This window comes from Chiloscyllium plagiosum, unplaced genomic scaffold (assembly GCF_037043375.1).
Source record: "Chiloscyllium plagiosum isolate Xiang-an unplaced genomic scaffold, Cpla_swu_hap1 HiC_scaffold_49, whole genome shotgun sequence".
In the NCBI taxonomy this organism is placed as follows: domain Eukaryota; kingdom Metazoa; phylum Chordata; class Chondrichthyes; order Orectolobiformes; family Hemiscylliidae; genus Chiloscyllium; species Chiloscyllium plagiosum.
Window position 1 is genome coordinate 11322897 of NW_028270187.1, and position 23226 is coordinate 11346122.

General features: G+C 43.1%; 1 protein-coding gene and 2 long non-coding RNA genes across 4 annotated transcripts in view; 1 reads left to right on the forward strand and 2 right to left on the reverse strand.

The window, feature by feature from the left end:
* Positions 1–23226, reverse strand: part of LOC148135538 (uncharacterized) — a 334519-nt gene that overhangs the window by 204433 nt on the left and 106860 nt on the right. The gene's annotated exons all lie outside the window — the stretch shown is intronic.
* LOC122545874 (uncharacterized) overlaps positions 1–23226 on the forward strand; it is a 229790-nt gene that overhangs the window by 71269 nt on the left and 135295 nt on the right. The window lies entirely within an intron of this gene.
* Positions 4601–23221, reverse strand: LOC148135548 (uncharacterized). Its single transcript, XR_015755006.1, has 4 exons — positions 22782–23221; positions 17529–17610; positions 15362–16837; positions 4601–6953 (listed from the first exon to the last, which is right to left on the reverse strand). It is a non-coding gene; the product is annotated as an uncharacterized LOC148135548 (long non-coding RNA).

Consider the following 23226-nt stretch of genomic DNA (forward strand, 5'->3'; position numbering starts at 1 on the left):
TTTCCGATTGACTATTCAGTGATCTGTAATACAATCGCAATAAGGTGATTATCTCTTTCTTATTTCTCATTTCCACCCAAATAACTTTCCTGGATGTATTCCTTATTGTAATATTCCTCTTGTAAATTCCTCATTCCTCCATCTGATCCATGTGATCCAGTAGGATTCACAACCAAACAAACATACTGCAGACATAATCAACAGTAACATCGAAACTCTCCCGAAATTCCCACATCTGGCAGGAAGAGCATATTACACTACGAAAGGCCATATTTCCTCGACAATCTACAGAACAAGACAATAGCACCATTGTTTTGCTATAAAAACCAATGCTCCAGGCTAACCTCGTACTTACAGTTTACATTTTTTACATTTAATCAAGGGACAGATTTCAATAAAACGCATAACCAAGAAAGAATCCACTCTGTACACTAATCCAGACATACAGCAAGGTTACATGTTAAAAACTATGCACTTATCTGTTCCTGTGCTGCGAGCTCTCCCACACAGGTTCCTCCAAAGGTAGCTGTGAATTTTGCTGTTTGTTAATTTTTCCTACACTCACTCTGATGTCCTGTAACAGCTGATTCACTGCTGTGTCAGTTAGCAGTGTAGGTTTCTTTCTCTCTCCTTTTGTTTTGGGCTCCTGTACCCTGGGGCAAAGATCTTGGCTATTCACCCTATCCTTGCCCCTTATACACTTCTGTAAAGTCACCCCTCAGCCTCCGATGCTCCAGGGAAAACAGCCCCAACCTGTTCAGTCTCTCCAAAAACCTCAAACCCTCCAAGTCTGAGAACAGCCGCGTAAATCTTTTCCAATCCCTTTCAAAGTTTTATAACATCTTTCCTATATCAGGGAGACCAGAACTGAATGCAGTATTCCAAAAGTGGCCTAACCAATGTCCTGCATGGCTGCAACATGACTTCCCAACACCTCTTCTCAATGCTCGAACCAATAAAGGAAAGCATACCAAACACCTTCACTATCCTATCTACTGGCCTCTGCACTTGCAAGAAACTATAAACCTGCACTCCAAGGTCTCTTTGCAACAGCTCACATTTATTTAAATTATCCATCTGCTAAGCCTCAGACCATCAGTACATCCAATCAATTCTAATTTATATCAAATTTCCTTTGCTTTCTCATTTGGATAGAAGTGTACATACATCTAGGCGGATAGACTGGGACTTTTTTCACTGGATCATAGGAGGTTGAGAGGTGACCTTGTAGAGGACTATAAAATCATGAGGGGTATAGATGAGGAAAACGGCAAGTGTCTTTTCCCTAGGCTAGGGGTTTCATGATTAGGGAGCAAATGTTGAAGGTGAAAGGAGAAAGATTTATTCAAAACAACGAGGATCACTTTTTTTTTAAAGAAAGCAGTTTCTATGTGGAATGAATGTCCAGAGGAAGTGGTGGATACGGGTACTGTGACAACGTTTAAAAGACATTTGCATAAGTTCATGAATCAGAAAGGTTCAGAGGGATATGGGCCAAATACGAGCAACTGGGACTAGTTTAATTTTAGAACATAGTAAGCATGGACGAGATGAACTGCTGGGACTGTTTCTGGGTTGTATGACTCTAACTGTTCTGTACTGGTCATAAAACTATTTTCTTGCCTTTCCCCAGAACCATCCACTTCTTTGTTGTTCAAAAATCAGATGAACTCAGCCTTGAATATATTCAATGACCCCCTAACTGCAGGAAGACATCCCCACTTCTGAACTCCATTCCTCTTGCCAATCTCATTGCTTGCTGCACCTATCTGACAACTGACATTGACTGGTGTAGAAGGACACATGTCATTCCTGACGAAAGGCTCAAACCCGATCCATCACTTCTCCTGCTCCTTGGATGTTGCCTGTCCTACTGCGCTTTTCTAGTGCCAAACTTTCTGACTCTGATCACCAGCATCTGCAGTCCTCACTTTCTCCACATCCCAATGTATCACCATTTAAACCTTAAACCTCTTTTCTGCTTTTTTTTTGCAGCAAAGGTTATAACTTCATACTGTGGTCCTGCATTTGCCATGTGTTTGCCAATTGAGACCCAGACCTGGACGACTTTTCCAGAGTCTGTCCCCTCCCTGGATTCACTCCCTTTTCTTTCAGTTCCTGCAAGTCAACAATTGAATCCCAGAATGAAACAAGAATTGGAAAACTGGGTGAGAAAAGAGACTGCTGTACACACAGATGTTGGCCAGAGGAAGTTGCAGTCTGGGGTGAAGCTCAATCTTCATTCAGAGAGAGGAGCAGCAACTTCCAAAGCTCATGGTCCAATGGCCGCATTCAGACAAAAGGAGGGTTGTGACTGGCAGGAGGACCACACACCTTCCGGTTGTCCAGGGCTCCTCACTGGTCCATTAAAAAATGTCGCAGGCCATTTCCGCGGTGAGCGAGGAGCATGCACATTATTTTGCTGACACCGGTGAACATTCACAGTGCTTGCTGACTCTGAGGAGCATGCAATGTGAAGATGCTGGTGCTACTGACAAATTTAAAGTGTCTAAATGCCAATCGTTTAGAAAAAGGGCTGCAGTCACAATTTTCTTTCCCTACCATGGCTCGATATTTTATTTCATTCTGTTTACATTTTGTCTGGGGGCTCAACCTTTGTATGTGTTTCCCCAGGGTAGAATGCTGTCCAAATCTAGAGGGCATAGCTTTAGGGTGAGAGGGTGAAGATTTAAAAGGGAGTTGAGGTGTAACCTTTTCATGCAAAGGGTGGTGTGCGAATAGAATAAGCTGCCAGAGGAACTGGTAGAGGCTGCTACAATGATAACATTTAAAAGTCAGCTGGATGGGTATATGAATAGGAAGGGTTTAGTGCGATAAGGGCCAAATGCTGGCAAATAGGTCACTATATTAATTTAGGATATCTTGTTGGTGTGAATCAAAAGGTTTGTTTGCATGCCTCACAACTCTATGGCCCGATTTCTACATAGTCGGAACCAATTGCACAAGACTTTGAATAGACCATTCATCCCTTACAGCCTGTCCTCAGCCGTGGCCTAACTGCGCATATTTCAAGCAATTTTTTCAAAGAATTCTGAAGCTTTTTTAAAAAAATTGAACATGCTTTCAGTCTTTTATGATGTTGCTAAAGATATCATTTTAGCTATTCTCAATTTTAAAGGCCAGCCATTTCTCATGCACTCCCATCTCCCAGGTAGAGTCATTACCATCCATTCTCCCTGTGTTCTTGAAAAGGGCTTGATACAATGATCAAAGAGGGCTTGAAGCATGAGAAAGGATGGGGGTGGGAAGGGTGAGAGAATAGATGGGTGCAGAGGTTGGGGGTAGACAGAGAAAATGGACAGAGGGATAGAAGGTGGGGCTGAATAGAGATTGGGGACAACAGTGTGGGGGAAAGAGAAAGATTGGGGGAATGCAGGGAGAGAGAAAGAGAGAGAAGGGGAGCAGAGGGTTGGAGTGAGAGAGAGTGGGGGGGATGCAGAGAGTGTGGGAGAGAGAGAGAGAATGGGGTTTGTGTTGTGAGGGTGGAGGGGAGTGGGAGTGGAGAGGATTTGGGGGGGGGGGGGGGGGGGTGCAGAGGGTGGAGGGAGAGACAGCACAAATCTCACCTTCACCAGGACTGATGTCAAGTGTCCTGCGAACTGGAACCCATTCTTCCCACAGCAGACAAGCTTCTGAACAGCATCCAACCTAGACCCACCCACTTACCCTGCAGTTCCCCATTGCTAATACATCCTAACCTGCACATGTCTGAACTGCAAATTTTTGAATTGTGGGAGGTAACTCACATAGACACAAGGTGGAGAACGTGCCATAGTCCACAGACAGTTCTCTGAGGGTGGAATCGAACCCAGGTGCCTGGGGTCATGAGGCAGTGGTACTATCTGCTGAGCCATGCCACCCAGAGCTTTGAGGTTCTGCTTTGTCTTTGTAGCTTCTAACTTCTCGTGAGCCGACAGCAGAGGATCTCTCCTCCCGACATTGTTGCATCATCTCCAATGCAACCTCCCTTTCCCACCTCTCCAGCCCTGATCACATCTGTTCCTGAATCCTCCTACTAGACAGACACCGATGCCATCTGGCATCCTGCTGCTAGTTGCAGAGAACAGACAATGCCTGTCATTATTCTGTCCGTTACCACCACCACCACCCACTCCCCAGCATTGTCCTTCGTGTCACCACCCACCACCCAGCCAGTTCACTCCTCTGGCCTGCAGCCCTCTCTCAGATCTCCTTTACCTGTCCACTGACCCAATTAGAAGGCTATCTGGAGGGGAAAACCAACTCCCGGAATAAAGTGTCCAGTTAACTTTACCCATTTTCCTCCCAACATGTCTGCAGCCTGGCTATCAGCTCCATCTCTCTGAGCCGAAGGTCCTCCAACATGTGTTTGCCCTAGAACACAGCATCCAGATCCTCCCAGCAAATTGAAAGACAAGTCCCACCCAGCCTTCTCCAATGTGTGTTGTGTAACTGCTTAATTGTTTCTAGTGGCTGAGCAGAGGCTGATAGCCAGGTTCGGTACCCATGAGGATAGCCACAACCGGGATCTTGGGTTTATATCCACTGTATTGTACACTCATCCACAAGCACATATACACACACTCATGCAGACAGACATTCTCTCTCATACACTTGCTCTCTCCCAGATACACAGACGTACTCTCCACACATGCACCCACCCTTGCAAAGGCTCATTTTCCATCACACATTTTATCAAGCATGCACACGCACACACACACACACACACATGTGCACGTGCAAACTGCCTCTGATGGATGCACAAATACATACAAGTCTTTGGAGTGACTTTTCATTTGCAAAATTACATTTGCAGATACATTCTATTGTGCAATGTTTGAGCAAAATCTGCAGGCAGTCAATCCATATAACATTTTATAAATTCCTACTTTGGAAATTAGAGCCAGTCTCACTCAAGATTGGGATATAGAGAAACTCTAACCTCACAACCTTCATGCATTTTCTGAGCTGAGATGTTAACTTCAGGTTTTAAAAAACGAGATATGTCAAGAATATGACTTGAAGGAAGCTCGAGGATTAACATATTAAATGAACCAAAATTTGCAACCCATTCTAAAAGATGGAAGACTTAACAGCATTCTAGGTTTGTAAATTATATGGTATCAGTTGCATGACACTAATCTTTCACTATAAATTTGTTTCTTGTGATCCTCCTCCACAGCTACCTGATGAAGGAGCAGTGATCTGAGAGCTAGTGCTTCCAAATAAACCTGTTGGAATATAACCTGGTGTTGTGTGATTAACTTTGTCCACCCCAGTCCAACACGAGCTCTTCCGCATAATTTCCAGTGATCACAGCTCACACCTCCCCCGGTGCTGCCAGTAAACCTTACAATGCCAATGAAGCAATGGAGTACCTGCACTCCTGAAAAAAATTACAATTTCTGATGATACGAACTACTCATTCACCGCTTCTTCTGATACAGGACAGCAGAAACTTATTGCTGGAGGCTGAAAGAAATGAGCAGCTTTGAAACAAAAGCCTGTTAGATTGCATAGATTTCAAGGTCCGAGTACGATGGCAAGTTCAAGTAACCTTTGTTGCGACCTAGCTTTGCTACTGCTTCAGATCTTCGCAGTAAAAAGGTGTACAAAATATAGCTTTTTAAAAAAACTGCTCAAGGTCAAAGCGCATACACTACCCACCCACCGTCTCAGACGGTGAGTGGGCTGTCCCCAGTGTGGACCTGCTCATTCATCCGCAGGCCGGAAGCATCAATTAATCCCTTCCAGCACTCGGGCAGGTGAATGGCTTCTCTCCCGTGTGGACCCACTGGTGTGTCCGCAAGTTACTGACATGACTGAATGCCTTCCTGCATTCGGGACAAGTGAATGGCCACTCCCTGGTGTGGACCTGCTGGTGCGACTGCAGGTTACCCAACTGACTGAATCCCTTTCCGCACTCTGAGCAGGTGAAAGGCTTCTCTTGTGTGTGGACCCGCTGGTGGGTCAGCACTGTAGATGACTCAGTGAACCCCCTCCTGTACACGGGGCACGTGAAAGGCTTTTCTCCCACGTGAACCCGCTGGTGCCTCTGCAGCTGTCCCATCTGACTAAATCTCTTCCTGCACACTGAGCAGATGGAAGGCTTCTCCCCGGTGTGGACCCGCTGGTAGGTCCATAGGCTGGAAGAATCAATGAATCCCTTCCCGCACAGAGAGTAGGTGAATGGCCTCTCACCTGTGTGGACCCGCTTGTGGATCAGCAGAGCAGATGATTAAGCGAACCCTTTCCCACGAACCAAGCACATGAATGGCCTCTCTCCGGTGTGGACCCGCTGGTGAGTCTGCAGGTTGGAAGAATTCACAAAACCCTTCCCGCACTGAGAGCGGGTGAATGAATGGCCTCTCCCTGGTGTGGACCCTGTTATGGATCAGTAGTGCAGATGATTGAGCAAATGCCTTCCCACACATGGGGCAAGTGAACGGCTTCTCTCCTGTGTGGACCCGCTGGTGCTTCTGCAGATGACCCATCTGACTGAATGCCTGCCCATACACTGAGCAAGTGAACGGTCTCTCCTCAGTGTGAATGTGTCTGTGGGTTTCCACCACTGATGGGGACGGGAATCCTTTCCCACAGTCCCCACATTTCCACTGTTTCCCCATTGGGGGCGCTTTCCTTGTGTCGCTCTGAGTTTGAAATTACAAACAGGATGTGTACACAGTTTCTCCCCACAGTGAGTGGTGTCAGTTTGATCCCCTAAGCTGAGTAAACGGTTTGAAGCACATTTCACAGACAGCGCACTGAATCTCCCTCACTCGGATGTCTCCGTATTCTTCCTGTCATACCAGTGTCCAAAACTTGTCAAGCAGACAAAAGCAAACATTTCCTCTCGATTTGAATAGCTGCTGATATTCAAGTCCCAATGAATCAAGTGGTTCTGTCACAAGTTGATGTATCATGTGCTTTCAGATTTCTTTCCGCATGTCTTCCTGCAAAAATAAATTCACAAAATGATTGATCACTGTTAGTACAGTTAAATGCACATAACATAGGTGGCAATTCTGCTAGATTGCCAGATGCTTGCTGATCAAATGTTATCCAGGACATAAACCTGAAAATCCTTATGTAGCTAGATATGGAGGAAAACGTCATTTAGGTGACTAGGACCTGGAACAACCTGCCTACAAAGGTGATGGAAATGAAGCTGAACCAAGGATACGAAAATGAAAGGTCAAGGCTACTTGAGAAAAGAAAGCCAGTACATTTGCTGTCCTATTAAATTAAAAAGACAATAAGAAATACAGGACGTAACTCCATTAGAGGGTGAAAAATAATTGCGAAATAGCTTTGACAGTAAGTGGGGTCTCCAGTAATTTATGCTCTTCTATCTCCACTTCACGACAACCAGGCACAGAAGTGTGTGCTTGTGTGAGTGTTAGATGTGAAAATCATTCTTTGAGATAGAACATTGATGCAGGATGTATGTTTCAATATGAACAACTAACAAGGGGTTTGTGTAATCGACAGCGAGACGGAGGGGCATTTCATGGACAGATGTGATGACGTCCTTGAGAATATTAAAACAAAGACGTTGCCAGACCCAATAGCAATATCGATGAGATTAAAGATCGAACAACACCAAGCTGCAGTCCAACACGTTTATTTGAAGATTACAAGCTTTCGGAGCTGAGCTCCATCCTCAGGGTTGGAGGAGGGACAAGCGCTCCAAAAGCTTGCAATTAGGAATAAATCTGTTGGACCGTATTCTAGCACAGTTTGATTTTTGACCTTGTCTGCACCAGTCAAACTCCAGCATCTCTATAATACAGATCAGTGCACAGTGTGACAGAGGGATGAGATTTAAGTGTCAGTTCAGAGACGAGCCGTGGAGTATCGACTCACAATTTCTTCAGCAGGTTTGACGCTGGGAGAGTCAAGAGCAGATTAGTGGTATCATTGAGGCTGTAGTTCATAGCTCAAGGTTCAAGTAGCAGATGGGATGATGCAGTGAAGTATATTCTGGAGGGGATGGCTGTTACAATTAGGAATGGTCAGGGTATTTTGTCAGGAATCAGCTCATGGCCAAAGAAATCACCACAGTTGTGATTCGTCTGTCTCAGCATCAGATATTGGCCAGGAATGGTATGGAGTCAGAGCAAGGAAATGGAGATTGTAATCAGAACAAAAGGCTTTTGGTTTCTCCATAACTCTATTTGCCAAAGCTACGTCATGTCCCATTTTTGTCCTCCCGATTTTCCTCATAAGTGCACTCCAACTGTCTTTAGATTCTTCTACGGTTTCACTTTCAATCTGGAATTAAGAGTCTAATGATGATTATGATTCAATTTTCGAATTCAGAAAACCCATCTGGTTCACTAATCTTCTGTGAAGAAGCAAGCTGCCACCCTTACCAGGACTGGTTCTGGGTGTGACTCCGGATTCAAAGCAATCCAACTCACCCTTAACTGGCTTCTGGGTTTTTAGGGATGGGCAATGAAGGCTGGTCTAGCCAGCGACACCGTCATCCCGTGAATGGATATTGAAGAAAAAACTTGATTCCTACTCTCTCACTGACACATGCTTCCCCCTTATCTGTGACCGGAACCTGAATTTATCTAATCATCCAGCATTCCTAACACCAATTAACATTACCTTTCACCCTAACAGGAACATGCTATGTCTTGGCACTTGACATTTTATTTTTTGAAGACTTCACACTTCTCAGCTGGCCCCATATCTGCGAATATTTGTCCCAATCGATTTGTGAAAGTTTTTGATCAATATCATCAAAATTAACCCTCCTCCATGAATGACATCAAGTTAGTCTAAAGATGAAGCAAGTGATTTTGAAAGTAAATGGAATGATGTTGTTTCTTGCAAAGGGTATCGTGTATGATCTTCGGGATGATTTTCTGTATCCATACATGGCGTGGCTGAGACCAAATCTGATGTATTGTATGTGGTTGTAATTCCATGAAGTGAAAAAAAAAGCACTATTGCTTTCGAAACTTTTCAAAGATGTTTATGTTTACTCATTTGTGGGTTGAATACGTTATGCTCTGATAGATTAACAGTTTAGCCCTGAGAATGAGATGTCCTCATTGACCATAGAAGACTTTGTCAACAATATAACTGGGGACTACCTGATAGATATTTTACCGCTATTGGAGAATAAAACTGGGGAAGTCATTAAAGGATGAGACATAATCGTTAAAACAGATACTGCAAAAATATATATTTTTTTTATTTTAAAATTGTGCAGGTACATATAAATGTACTTTCAAATCAAGTGGGGTCATTAGTTATGAAATAAATAGCTCCGGGTATGACAGCAGCAATGATGTACTTACATGGAGCAGGGGATGTGATAGAATAATACATACTGGACAATGTTAATGTGACCTGACGTGGTGCAGTTTGGCTTCAGATAACATTGAGTGATTCGACTGAAGAGGGAGACAATGTAATACTCCCGAGAAGGAACGGCCTATTGTTCCCTCTCTGTTTCCTTCTTCCTCCTCACAGCAATATGTGTGAGATGAAAAACCCTAAATCAGTTTTACCACTCGTAGAGGGTTCCTGACGAGGATTCATTGGAATCTCCCCACTGCCGAAAGCAGAGCGAATTCAGGCGATTCTAACTGTTTCAGGAAGAAATCCCATCACCAGCAGCTGATAAGAAAAGACTAACTGGATAAGCTGAATAGTGTTTGATGCAATCTTTCAATTTTCCTTGGTCATAATCTCAATTAATATTTGGTCGTACTTTTTAAAATCAATGCTCTGCAGAGACTTTGTTTTTCAGTTTGTCATCAAATGTGTGCATATGTCAGTATTTTTAGAACGAGAAGCATTGGTGTACATATTTCCAATTTCCAAACTGTTTGTCATTCTTCTTTCTATCACAATTTCAGTAACTTTGTTTTGGCCATAAATTTGTTAATTTTAACAGATTAAAAAAACCTACCTGACTTGTTCATAACATTGACCATGACCAGTCTGAGGTCCATGTTATTGGTCTTATCACCAAACTGGTTTAATTAAACATTTGCTATGATCAGTGGAGAAGTGCAACGAGGAAAGAAAGTTATGACCCGAACTATAGACTGGTGATCCTGACAAAAGTAATGGGTAAGCTGTTGGAGAGGATTTGAAAGGATTGGTTTACATGTATTTGCAAATGCAAGGACTGATTAGGCATCATCAACATGGCTTTGTACATTGGAAATCATGTCTCACTATCTTGATTGTGTTTTTTTAAGAGGTGACAAAAAAAAACTGACGAAGGCAGTGAGGCAGACGTTGTCCAAATAGACTTCAGCAAGGCGTCCAACAAGATTCCGGATAGCAGGCAAGTTAGTCAGGTTAGGTCATCAATGTATCCAAGCTGAGCTAGCCAATTGACTACAAAATTGGATTGAAGCTCGAAGTCAGATTGTGAGGCGAGAGGATTGCATTTCAGACTGAAGGCCTGTTACCAGCGGTGTGCCACAAGGATCAGTGCTGACCTTACTGATTTTCCTCATATATATGAATCATTTGGATGTGAATATGTGCCTGTAGGTTTGCAGATGACATCAACATTTGTGATGTAGTGCAGAAAATTATCTCAGAGTACAACGGGACCTTCATCAGATGGGCCAATGGGCCGAGGAGCGGCAGATGAAATTTAGTTTTGATAAAAATGTAGCATTGCATTTTGTTAAAGTAAAGCAATGCAAAACTTATGCAATGAATGGGAAAGGGCAGGCTTGGAACTGCTGTTTATCAAAGGGGTGCAGGGCTGTAGTTACTTGAAAGTGGAATCGCAGGTAGACAGGGTGGTGAAGAAGACACTTCATATGCTTGCCTTTATTGGTCAGTGCATCGAGAATGGGAGTTAGGAGGTCATGGACGTTTGTGAGACCACATTTAAAATACTGCGTTCAACTCGGTTCACTCTGCTATAGGAAGGACGTTGTTAAACGTTCTAGGGTGAAGAAAAGATTTACGAGGATTTTGCCAGGACGGGAGGCTTTGGACTATCGCAAGAGGCTGGACAATTTGGGACTTTTTACTCTGGAATATCGGAGGCTGAGGTAGGACATTATAAAGGTTTATAAAATCATGAGCGGCATGGATAGTATGAATAACCAAGGCATTTTTCCATGCATTGGGGAATCAAAAACTGGAGTGCAAAGTGTTAAGGTGAGAGGGAAAAGTTTTTATACTTACTTTAGGGGCAATATTTTCATGCAGAGGGTGCTGTGTGTATAGAACGAGCTCTCTGAGAAAGTAATGGATTCAGGCTACGATATATTAAAGGCATCCAGTTGTTCATTTTAATAGGAAGGATTTAGAGTGATATGACTCAATTGTTGACAAGTGATATTAGATCAGATTGGGATGTCCGGTCACTGTGGACAAGTGCCGTGCAGTATGACTCAATGAGAGATATGAGGAAAAATCCTGAACGGGCTTTTCGAGAGGGAGTTCTCTTCCCCAGAAATTTGTGGTGCCCCTGTTTACATTTATTCAAACTGAGTTAGTTAACTATATCAGAGAGAAGTGAGTCACAGATAATTGGACACAGACAGAAAAGTGTGGCAGAGACCATAACTTGATCTGCGGCAAACTTAGTGCCTGGTGAAAGTGTCAAGATGCTCAAAGTGTCTAATGACCCGGTCCTGCTCCTCAGTCCTATGTTCTTATGTTTTATTCAGCCCCTCAAACTTGCTACTTAGAAACAGAGGAGACCATTCAGCCCCTCAAAGCTCTTACACACGGTTTGGGTTAGTTTGGAAAAAATGCAATTGGAAAAAAAGCCCCTCATCTCTCTTTACAGAGACTCCACATTCTACGACTTTTACTTAATTTGCTGGTCATCTTTTAGATCTACAGTCACTGTGAATATCAACCCGACATCACACCCAGAATTGATTCACAAAATAGTCTGATCTCCCTGACTGCAACATTCTAAAGCAGAACATCCGAGTAAATAACATTGACTAACAGAATGTGAGAACATCAAAGACTTGATCACGTCGATCATCCCACCCACTCCCACCCTGAATCCTGCCTTGCCCTTCACTAAGATCGTGGTTGATCTGCGCGAGATCTCAAATCCACTATGAAGTCCAATTCTCAATAGCCCTCAAATCTCTGACAGGTCAAAAGTCTTCAAAGTTTGTGAGAAGATTTGTAGCTCGGGTGCTCGTTGCTGTGGTTCTGTTCGCCGAGCTGGAAGTTTTTGTTGCAAACGTTTCGTCCCCTGTCAGATGACTAAGGGAAAGACAACGGAACGAGGACATGCCGCAACCCAAAGGACTAGCTACACTACCATACATTAAGAACATCTCTGAACTGACAGCCAGACTACTGCGACCACTAGGACTTATTACAGCACGCAAACCAACAGCCACACTCAGACAACAACTCACCAGAACGAAGGACTCGATACCCAGCATGAGCAAAACTAATGTAATGTACAAACTCCCATGCAAGGACTGCACAAAACAATATAAAGGACAAACAGGAAGACAGCTAACGATCCGCATTCATGAACACCAACTAGCCACGAAACGACACGACCAGCTGTCCCTAGTAGCCACACACGCAGACAACAAGCAACATGAATTCAACTGGGACAACACTATAGGGCAAGCCAAACAAAGAACAGCCAGGGAATTCCTAGAAGCATGGCACTCATCCACAAACTCCATCAACAAACACATCGACCTGGACCCAATATACCGGCCACTACAGCGGACAGCTGAAACTGACAACCGGAAGCGGCAGGGACAGGCTACGATAAATGCCGGAGGAAACACCACAGAAGCGCTTCACAGGAGGCTCCCAAGCACTGAGGATGTCACCAAGACAGGGGACGAAACGTTTGCAACAAAAACTTCCAGCTCGGCGAACAGAACCACAGCAGGTCAAAAGTCTATTTACTTTATCTTTAAAGATCTTTAAATTGAAACTTATCAGCTATGATTCAATGGAGGAGCAGACTCAATGGGCAGAATGGATGAATTTATGTCCCTTTGTCTTATCTTTAGATTAGACTACTTACAGTGTGGAAACAGGCCCTTCGGCCCACCAATTCATACCGGCCCGCCAAAGCGTAACCCACCCATACCCCTACATTTACCCCTTACCTAACACTACGGGCAATTTAGCATGGCCAATTCACCTGATGTGCACATTTTTGGACGGTGGGAGGAAACCGGATCACCCGGAGGAAACCCACGCAGACACAGGGAGAACGCGCAAACTCCACACAGTCAGTCACCTGAGGCGGGAATTGAACCCTGGTCTCTCTGGCGCTGTGAGGCAGCAGTGCTAACCACTGTGCCTTATGGTCTTAAGGCTTTCTTACTTACAGTGATCTAGCTTTTCTACCTTTTTGGAAAAGCGAATTCATGACCTTAACTACTCTTCCTTTGAAGAAACCACCTCCTTCTCCTACACCAAAATTTCACTCATAAGAATCGATTGTGAACTCTCGACTGTTTAGAGTCATTCATAGCACAGGAGATGATGTTTATCTCAGCCGTGGGACATCACTGTACGAGATCCTCAGGGTAGCTTCCTTAGCCCAGGCATCTCCAATTTGTCTTCATAGAATCTCTGTAGCGTGGAAGCAGGCCATCAGCACATTGAATCCACAACCGATCAGAAAGCCTTAAAACTTGTCCATAAATACTTAGTAGAAGTGTAATGTTGAATTATAGAAAATAAACAGGGCAGGCAGGGGGGTATCAGGCCACAAAAGGGGGACCTCGGATGTGCAGAAGATAAAGAACATCTGTGATAACAGGATGCTCGAAAGCAATTAAGAACATTTGCTTTTACTTCAATGAATCTGTGTAAAAAGGACACGGAGTGATAACATTCACAGTTGTTAACTTGTGAAATTAATGACAGTGTTTGATTGTGATCTCGGAAACTATGTATCATCTCAGAATCATGTCAAAAGCCTTGTAATAAACGGTCAGGTCCTATCAATTATAATGGATTCTTATTACGTGTGTGTGTGCGTGTGTGAGAGCGCGAGAGAGATATGAATGTTTTGAATTTATTTGCATTTTGGGACTTTATGATGAGTTTGAGTGGCCATTGCTGTTTCTGAAATGCAAACTCTAAAATGTAATATTGATTAACTTACTTGGTGTTCTTATACACCATGACTGCCCCACTGTCAATTCTAACTCGTCAGATCTTATGTCGTCGTTGAATTTAAATCACAACCCTGAAAAGAAAGCGTGTTTAATTTGAGACTAATGAATCATTTAAAATGTAACCTTTCAGCCTCAGGTAGAATGATTTTGTGTTTAAGATAAAAGCAGAAGTCTGCTCCGAGCTTAAAAATTATTCTAAACCTAACATTGAAGAGATTCTGACACAATCTGTCAGGAAGCCATTTTATGATCAAAGCTTGCCCTCCTCACTAAGATGCCATTTTGTGAAACAATGATATCTGACATGCAAGCTGTGCAAGGTTACCTTATGACCTCTCCCACTTAGTTTAGACTGATACCTTTTTATGACAGGGACTTACCACACCAACAGGCAGTGACTCAGCAGGATCTGTTTTCCTTCCGATAGATGGTCGAGGGCCTACAGGAGTGATCAGTTCAGCGCACACAGACCTGTTAATTAACTTCTCTTCCTTACAAATTATGCCTTTCCACTGTCTGTCTAATTAAGAACATGCAGTGTTTTTTGTAAAGTTTTGTAAAAAGGAAGCCTGTTTGAGACAGAAGCGTGGAGTACTCTGCGAGGGCTCTTAAAGGAAGAGCTGGTGTCCTACTTTTCTAAGGTTTTAGAACCTCAGCCAGCCTGGCTTATAGGTGTAAATGTTATGTTGTAACAGTGATACTATTGGTAAATAAAGGGGAAGGCTAAAATTAAACTAAACTGTTTGTTTATTCCAGACTACTAAAGTGTATGATCTCCAGGATGAACCAAGAGAGGCTTATAGATCTGAATCCACAAGGGATTCCCTCAGCCGTCTCAAATCTGGACTTTAACAATATGAATAGGAAGGGTTTAGAGAGAGATGGGCTAAGTGCTGGCAAATGGGACCAGATTAGTTTAGGATATCTGGTCGACATGGACAAGTTGGACCGAAGGGTCTGTTTCCAAGCTATACATCTCTATGACTTGACAACTCTTCAGTAACTCATGCCCTGTCGGTGAGCACAGTTTCCCTCCATCTCTGTACTTAACCCCTCCTTCACGGATGGTTGTTGAAACGATGCAACAATGTGGCCTAATTGTCTATCTTCATTGTAACTTTGAAAATGCCCTTAATAACTGCAGATTTTAGTGCTGTTCCTGAATGTCTACTTTGGATGAGGATTCAGTTTATCTCTCTCCAACACTGGTGTGTAAACATCAATGGGCTACGTACCTGCTGTTTGTTAGAAGCAGCTGGTCACTCTGCTTTGAACTGAGGAAGTTTTACAGTGTCTTAGTCTCTCAGGTGTTTTTCTGAAGGAAGACACAGGGACACCACCTGTAACTCAACATGAGGCTAGTCTGATAATATTGAACTGATTATTGTCACATTCATTGCACCTTTGTTAGGATGTGTTTTGTCTTTTTCTTTAAAGCCAACAGCCTGACCAGAACCACGGATCTGATTCCATTGTTGCCCTGAGCTGCTTCTTGTCTGGGGATTGTGTTTGTTTTTCATGTGATTTGATACCAATTGATTTGGAGATGGTGGTGTTGGATTGGGGTACACAATGTTAAAAATCACACATCAGGAGCTTCCAAAAAAAACTGTTGGACTATAACCTGGTGTTGTGCGATTTTTAACTTGATACCAATTGAGTGAGATCCAGAAACTGAGCAACAACTGCGCAGCACCATGAATGGGAGTACTCAACCACCAGGATGCCTACACAGTTCAATATCCAACTTCCCAACTACTTGTTGGAAAGAGGAAACCGGCGCTATTTCTAATGTTCTTACCAAGACCCCAGTTGTATGTTCTTTTATAACAGTATCACATTTCTACAGTTGGTCCACACAACCTCAAGGGTGAGGTTGCCTCAAACACTTTTACAATTGTATTTTATGATATATTCTTCCTCTGCTCCCACAGACAGTAACAGTATCCAATAAAAAGGAGATGGGAATTCCTCGATGTCAGGTACAAATGCCAGGGCTCTCCACATTAAAAAGAAAATAAGAAATCTGTGAGTGGCTCTTAAAAGAGTCTTTGGGTTGTCAGATTCAAGAACAGTCTTCACTTTTTAAAGGCTCTAGTAGGTACATCCACATACTGAATCAGAAATGTTTCTCGTGCACACTTAAATTCCTCTCCATCTAGACCCTTAACACTATGGCATTCCCAATCTATGTTTGGAAAGTTAAAAAACCCTACCATTACCACCCTATTATTCTTACAGATAGCTGAGGTCTCCTTACAAGTTTGTTTCTCAATTTCCCTCTGACTTTTAGGGGGTCTTTTATACAATCCCAATAAGGTGATCAACCCTTTCTTATTTCTCAGTTCCACCCAAATGACTTCCCTGGATGCATTTCCGGGAATATCTTCCCTAAGTACAGCTGTAATGCTATCCCTTATCAAAAATGCCACTCCCCCTCCTCTCTCGCCTCCCTTTCTATCCTTCCTGTAGCATTTGTAACCCGGAACATTAAACTGTCAGTCCTGTCCATTCCTGAGTCACGTTTCTGTAGTTTCCTCTGGTGATGTCATTTCCTGTTCTTTTTCTTCGGGGGTGGTAAATGGGAGCCAAGTCAATGTGTTTGTTGATGGAGTTCCGGTTGGAATACCATGCTTCTAGGAATTCTCGTTCATGTTTGGCTTGTCCTGGGATGGATGTGTTGTCGCAGTCCAAGTGGTGTCCTTCCTCATCTGTATGTAAGGATACGAGTGAGAGTGGGTCATGTCATTTTGTGGCTAGTTGATATATATGTATCCTGGTGGCTAGTTTTCTGCCTGTTTGTCCAGTGTAGTGGACTCATATCCACAAGTCTCTATAATTGAGATGCATGATTAAGGTTGATGCTCAGAATCTTTTTCCAGGAGTTGAAATGTCTAAAGCTAAGAGGCATGCATATAAGGTGAGAGGGGGAAAGTTCAAAGGAGACATACGGGGCAGTTTCTTTTAAACATAGAGAGTGGTAGGAGTGGAATGCACTGTCAGGGGTGCAGATGGAGGCTGATACGATAATGGTATTGAAAGGACTTTTAGGTAAGCAAATGAATATGCAATAAATGGAGGGTTATGGACCAAGGGCAGGCAGAAGGGATTACTTTCATTTATCAGCATGTTCCGCACAACATCGTGGGCTGAACGACCCAGTTGTGTGCTGTACCAGTCTATGTTGAGATTTAATGCAGTTTATATTTCGGATGAGGATTCATTCAAGTTGATTGAAGCTGGGTAGATTGCATTTAGAATATAGATTAAATAGATAGAAACATTCATTTCATCGGTGGTGTTTGACTTTGAAGATATCTGGAAATGGAACTCAATGTGAGTCTGACTTAATCCACTCTGACTGTGGAAAGGATGTTCTTCACTCTGATCACAGTAACATACCTATTGCTTGTTCGAAGCAGCTGGTCAGATTTGGCTCTGTACCGAGGGAATATTACATTGTCTTGGTCCTTTGAGTACTTGCCTGGAGGAAGACAGAGGAGGTACCTCCTGTAATTCAACATCAGCTATGATTGGTAACATCAATGTACCATTCAGTTAATGATCATTATGATTTTTTATTTAAAGCCAGCAAAGTAAACAGAACCACGGGTCTGATTCCACTCCTGCCCTGAGCTGCTCCTTGTCCATTTTTAATTAAAATTCTAAGACCAATTGAGTAAGATCCAGAAACTAAACAACATCCACACAGCTCCGTGAATGGGACTACCTGATGTAAGTGGGTATGTGGATATGTGAGTTCAGTTATTGATGTGTACCTGCCAGTTCCGCCTTGGTGAATGTGAGAGTGTAGCTATCAAACTGTAACATTCATTGTATGGTCAATATGTTTACATATTCACACAGCAGAGACTGGCAGGGTCCAATTAATAATTATCGAATCATAAAAATAATACAACACAGAGGGGGCTATTCAGCCCATCTTGTCCATGCCAACCCAAAAACACCCAGATCCCCTTTCCCAATCCCACCTTCCTGCCACAGCGCATAGCCTTGCAGTTTACAGAACTTGACGTGCAGTTCCATGGATTTTTGTTTAAAATAGTTTAGGGTCTTTGCCTGCGCCACCAAATCAAAGTTAAAAATCACACAACACCAGGTTATAGTCCAACAGGTTTACTTGGAAGCACAAGCTTTCAGAGCACTGCTCCTTCATCAGGTGATTGTGGAGTGTAAGATTGTAAGACACAGAATTTATAGCAAAAGTTTCCAGAGTGATGTAACTGAAATTATATATTGAAAAAGACCCAAATTGTTTGTTAAGTCTCTCCTCTTTAAAAATCATGACCACCAAATCAGGCAGCAAATTCCAGATACCCACCACTCTGCATAAAACACATTTTTCCTTACATATCATCTAATTCTATAGCTACTTAGTTTGAATCAATGATCCCTGTTGTTTGAACTCTCTGCCAAAGGAAACAGGTTCCTCTCATCTCTCCCTCTCACTATTTAGTGAAAAATCGTTCAACACCAGGTTATAGTCCAACAGGTTTATTTGGAAGTACGAGCTTTCGGCGTTCTTCTCCTTCATTAGTAGATCGCTATTTAGTATTCCTTTATCATGGCACCTCTGTTCCAAGGAATATAACACCAACCTCTTCAATCTGTCCCGATAGCTACAATTCACCAGCCCTGGCAACATTCTAGTAAATCTCCTCTGCATTCTCTCCACAGCAATGACGTCCTTCCTGTGATGTGGGGACCTGGCTGCACACAATACTCCAGTTGTAGCCACCAGTGCCTTATACAATTATTATATCCCTACTTTTGTATTCCATCCCTCTTCCCATGAAGACATTCCACGTGCCTTCTTTACAACTCCATCTATCTTTAGGGAGCTGTATACTTGCACACCAATATCTCTCACTATATTCCCATTTACTGTTTGACTTCCCAAAATGCATTCCCTCACACTTATCAGAGCTGAACTCCATCTGCCACTTTTCTGCCCACTCCACCAAACCATCGATGATAGATTTGGAGCTTACAGCTATCCTCCACACTATCCAAGATGTGGCCAATTTTTGTGTCACCTGCAAATTTCACAAATTTGTCCACCACATTCAAGTCCAAATCATTAATGTATAAAACAAACGACAGAGGTCCCAACACTGAGCCATGCAGAGCACCACTTGAAACAACTTTTCATTCACAAGAGCAGCAATCAACCATTACCATTTCTTTCCTGTAACTAAGCCAACTTTGCATCCAATTCACCACATTACCATGTATCCCACAGCTTTTACTTTTTGGACCAGTTTGCTGTGATGATGCTGCTCCTTTAACAATCTTGTAAAAGACACAGGCTCCGAAAAGTCTGACTTGATGGGTTTTAGGGCCATTTTGATTATAGCTAACAGATAATGCCTCAGGCAAAAGGCTTCCACATTTTTAAGAAGAACACGTGTACATGAAAGGGGAGTGGCCCAGTTTTCCCAGCTCAGCTTTTCTCTGGTTTTTGGCTGTCTGGCTGTTGACTGAAAGCAGTCAGGCAATTGAAAAAGCTGTTGAACCCAAAGCAGGTCCATGCTGGTACTCTCTCTGTCTCTCTGACATCTCTCCTGTAAGACCGTGTGTTTGATTTTACCTTTGTGTGCCAAAGGGTGTTTGTGGGGATTATTGCAAGTGTTGGGAACAATATCGTTAAGTTCATATAATCTGTTGGGTTTTCGGATGGGTTAACTTATTTCGCATTCTGTTCTGTTATGAGACATAGGAGCATTTGTTTGTGTTTCATTTGATAATCTTGTAAATCAATTCTGTTTTGTTTAAAACAACGTGGTTTGACCAGCTACATCACCCCTGGAATATCCGCGTTACACCTGCTTAAAACAACTAGCAAAATTAGGGTCCAGGCTACAAGAAATGTTCTGAGGGGATCTGGCATGGTCTATACTATTTTGGGGGCTCTATGTAGGATTTGTTCTATAGTTCTGATTTGGGATTAGGGTTGTTGGACTCTGAGGCAGCGAGTGGTAGGTGTTAGTGTATTTTGTTCTGGGTTTTGAATTCAGTTGGTTTAAACAGTGTTTGGGAGAGCAATGACTCTTTCAGTCAACAAGAGTTTTCTGTGGGTGGAAGAAGCGATTTTGGGGCTTTTACAAAAGGTGATTAAGGGTAAGCTGCTGGAAATAGCAGACAAGCTGGGATTGAGGCTGTGTCCTTCCATGAGGAAAGGAGAGATAATTACAGGAGTAGATCAGCATTTACATTGGTTGGAAACACCATCAGAATCTTTAGAGATGGCTAACATTCAATGGAAAATTCAGCAACTTGAGTTAGAGGCAAAACACAAGGAAAGGGCGACAGAAATGAAATCTTTTGAATTATGATTAAATAGAGAGAGAGTGAGGAGAGAGAGTAAAGGAGATAAAGGGAAGGAATAAAGAGAGAGAGTTTGAACTTTGGAAATTGGCTTTTCCTTAATTAATGAAAACTCATGTGGAAGAGCAGAGAGCTATAATGGCAAGATTGACAGCTGAAATGGCTGATGGTTATGAGTTGGTCCATAAGTCAAAGTTTGGCTTCCAAAACCAGTTTCAATCCATGAGGGATAGAAGTTGAGGACAAGAAAAATCCTCACATGGAAAGGAATAGATCTCTGTGAAGATCATAAGTATGACTTACCACAGGGTAAAAAGGAAACCCTTGAAGGGGAAAGAGAAGTTAAAAAGTTCTGAGGTTTTTGCTGCAAAACAGTAGGCTAAATAAATCAATATTGGTGGGTTATGAAAAACACTGGGAAACCAGATATAGGAAACAGGATAAGCCAGTGAATTTTGTTGGAGTGGTAACAGAAAGCACAATGGAGGCTCAAAAGCTGCACTAGAAATGCACAAGCTGGTTGGAGGTGTGAGGTCTTCTTAAATCATCCACCTTTGAAGGTAAAGCTTACTCGCATAGGCCAGGAGAAGCAGATAAAGTGGTTACAATATTAAGACATACAAAGATCGTCTAAATCTGTGATGGTTAAAGATGAGGAGATACGCACCTCTGAAGGACTATTGCCAGAAAAAGGTTCTAGTAACAGGAATTCATGTTGAGACAAGAAATGCTTAATTGTGAGAAGTGAGGTTAGATTATCCAGTGAAGAGTGGAGAAGTTGTGGTAGGAGTATTGGACAAACTCTCAGCACCGGGAATACAATTTATCCTTGCTAATAATATTGTTGATTCACCGGTAGGAGTGCTGCCTACTGTTGTTGCAAAGCCAATGGAAACTCAGGCAACTGAATTATTGCTGGACATATATCCTGGGATTATTCCTCACTGTGTGATGACAAAGTCACAATCACCACTTGAAACAGAAGAGAACAAGGGTACAGATAAGAAAGTTGAAGTGAAATTAGCAGAGACCCTGTTGGATCAGATGGTTGAGACAAACTGGGAACAGACAGATGATAAAGCAGATATGGTTAGCTTAAATCTTAAGCAAATTTAAAGCAATTGTATCAAAAGGCATACACAGAAGAAGAATATGAATCTAACCCTGCATCTTCACATATTCAATTGTATCAAAAGGCATACACAGAAGAAGAATATGAATCTAACCCTGCATCTTCACATATTCAGGCTGATGAGAAATATGCAGAAATTTATCGAGTCGTATTGCCAGTGGGTTGTAGAGGGAGGTGTCGAATAGCGCATGAGCTACCATGAGGTCATTTAGGAGTGAGAAAAACTCAGACTTTTGCAGAGATTGTTTGGAATTCACATTTAATTGTCATCTCTGTGTCTGAGAACTATACGGTAAAGGATTAATTCTGTCCTTCTCAGTCACAGATAAACTCCATGTAAATGTGCTTCCTCCAGGTTGAAGGATTTGAGCAATAGGGAGAGGCTGAATAGGTTGGATCTGTTTTCCCTATCTGGAGAGGGACGTTTTATAGAGGTTCATAAAATCACAAGGGGCATGGAGAAGTGGTGGAGGCTGGTACAATTACAACATTTAAAAGGCATCTGGTTATGGATATGAATAGGAACGGTTTAGTTAGACATGGGCCAAGTGCTGGCAAATGGGACTAGGTTTGGTTAGGATACCTGATCAGCATGGGCGAGTTGGACCGCAAGGTCTGTGTCCATGCTGTACATCTCTATGACTCAATGATTCCTTGTGCTCACCAACAGGACAGGAATTGTGCCGCGCTGCACCTTGTCTGGAGATTGTGTTTGTTTTTTCATATGATTCGATACCAATTGAGTGAAACCTAGAAACTGAGCAACTACTGCACAACTCCATGAATGGGACTACTCACCACCGGGATGCTAATACAGTTCAATATCCAACTCCCAATCTACTACCTGGAGAGAGGAAAAACGAAACGATATCTAATGGTTTTACCAAGACCCACATGTTTGTCCTTTTAGAGGACAGTTGGTCTGCGGTTCCACTATTGATTGCACACTTTCAACAAACAATGGGAAACAGAATGAAATTTCATTAGGTTCAGAGGATTGTAAACCCCAAGAATGTCCCACAGCAGCTTCTTCCCGCTCTGCCTCCCTCAGCAGGCCCACACACAGCCCGAGAAAGGCCTCTCTCTTCCCCCCAGCCCGCTCACTCCAAGTTCCGGGACCAGTTCCTGCTCCGCTCGGCCTCTTACAAACAGCCCCCGGTTCTCCCTGAACTCACCCTGAATCAATCTCGGTCTCGGAGCCCCCCCTGTGTCCCAGGCTCCCATCCCGATGTGCTGCTGGAAGGAGCCTGCTGTTCCCTTGCTTCCCTGGGCGCTGATCTCTCCATTGCGGTCTGTTTCAAACAAACCTCTTGCACTCACTGAGTAAATGCTTCTCAATGGCAGCGTTGGGGAGGGCCTCACGCATGCGCTCCTCTACTCGGGAAAACAGTCAGTTTTGGGGAGAAAAGGTTCGGTCCCAGACACAGTTGGGGTGGGAGTGAGCTGGAGGCGGAGCTTGATGATCAAAGCCATTTCCCTGCTCTGTCTGTCACTCAGTTTCCTCTCCGGACCCGCCTCTCACTCTCTGTCAGCTCTTTCTCAGCCAGGTCGGACCGGGCTGTATAAAAAAGGAAGGGGAGGAAGCTCGGCTCTCATTTGACAGCGATTGGAGTGAAGAAG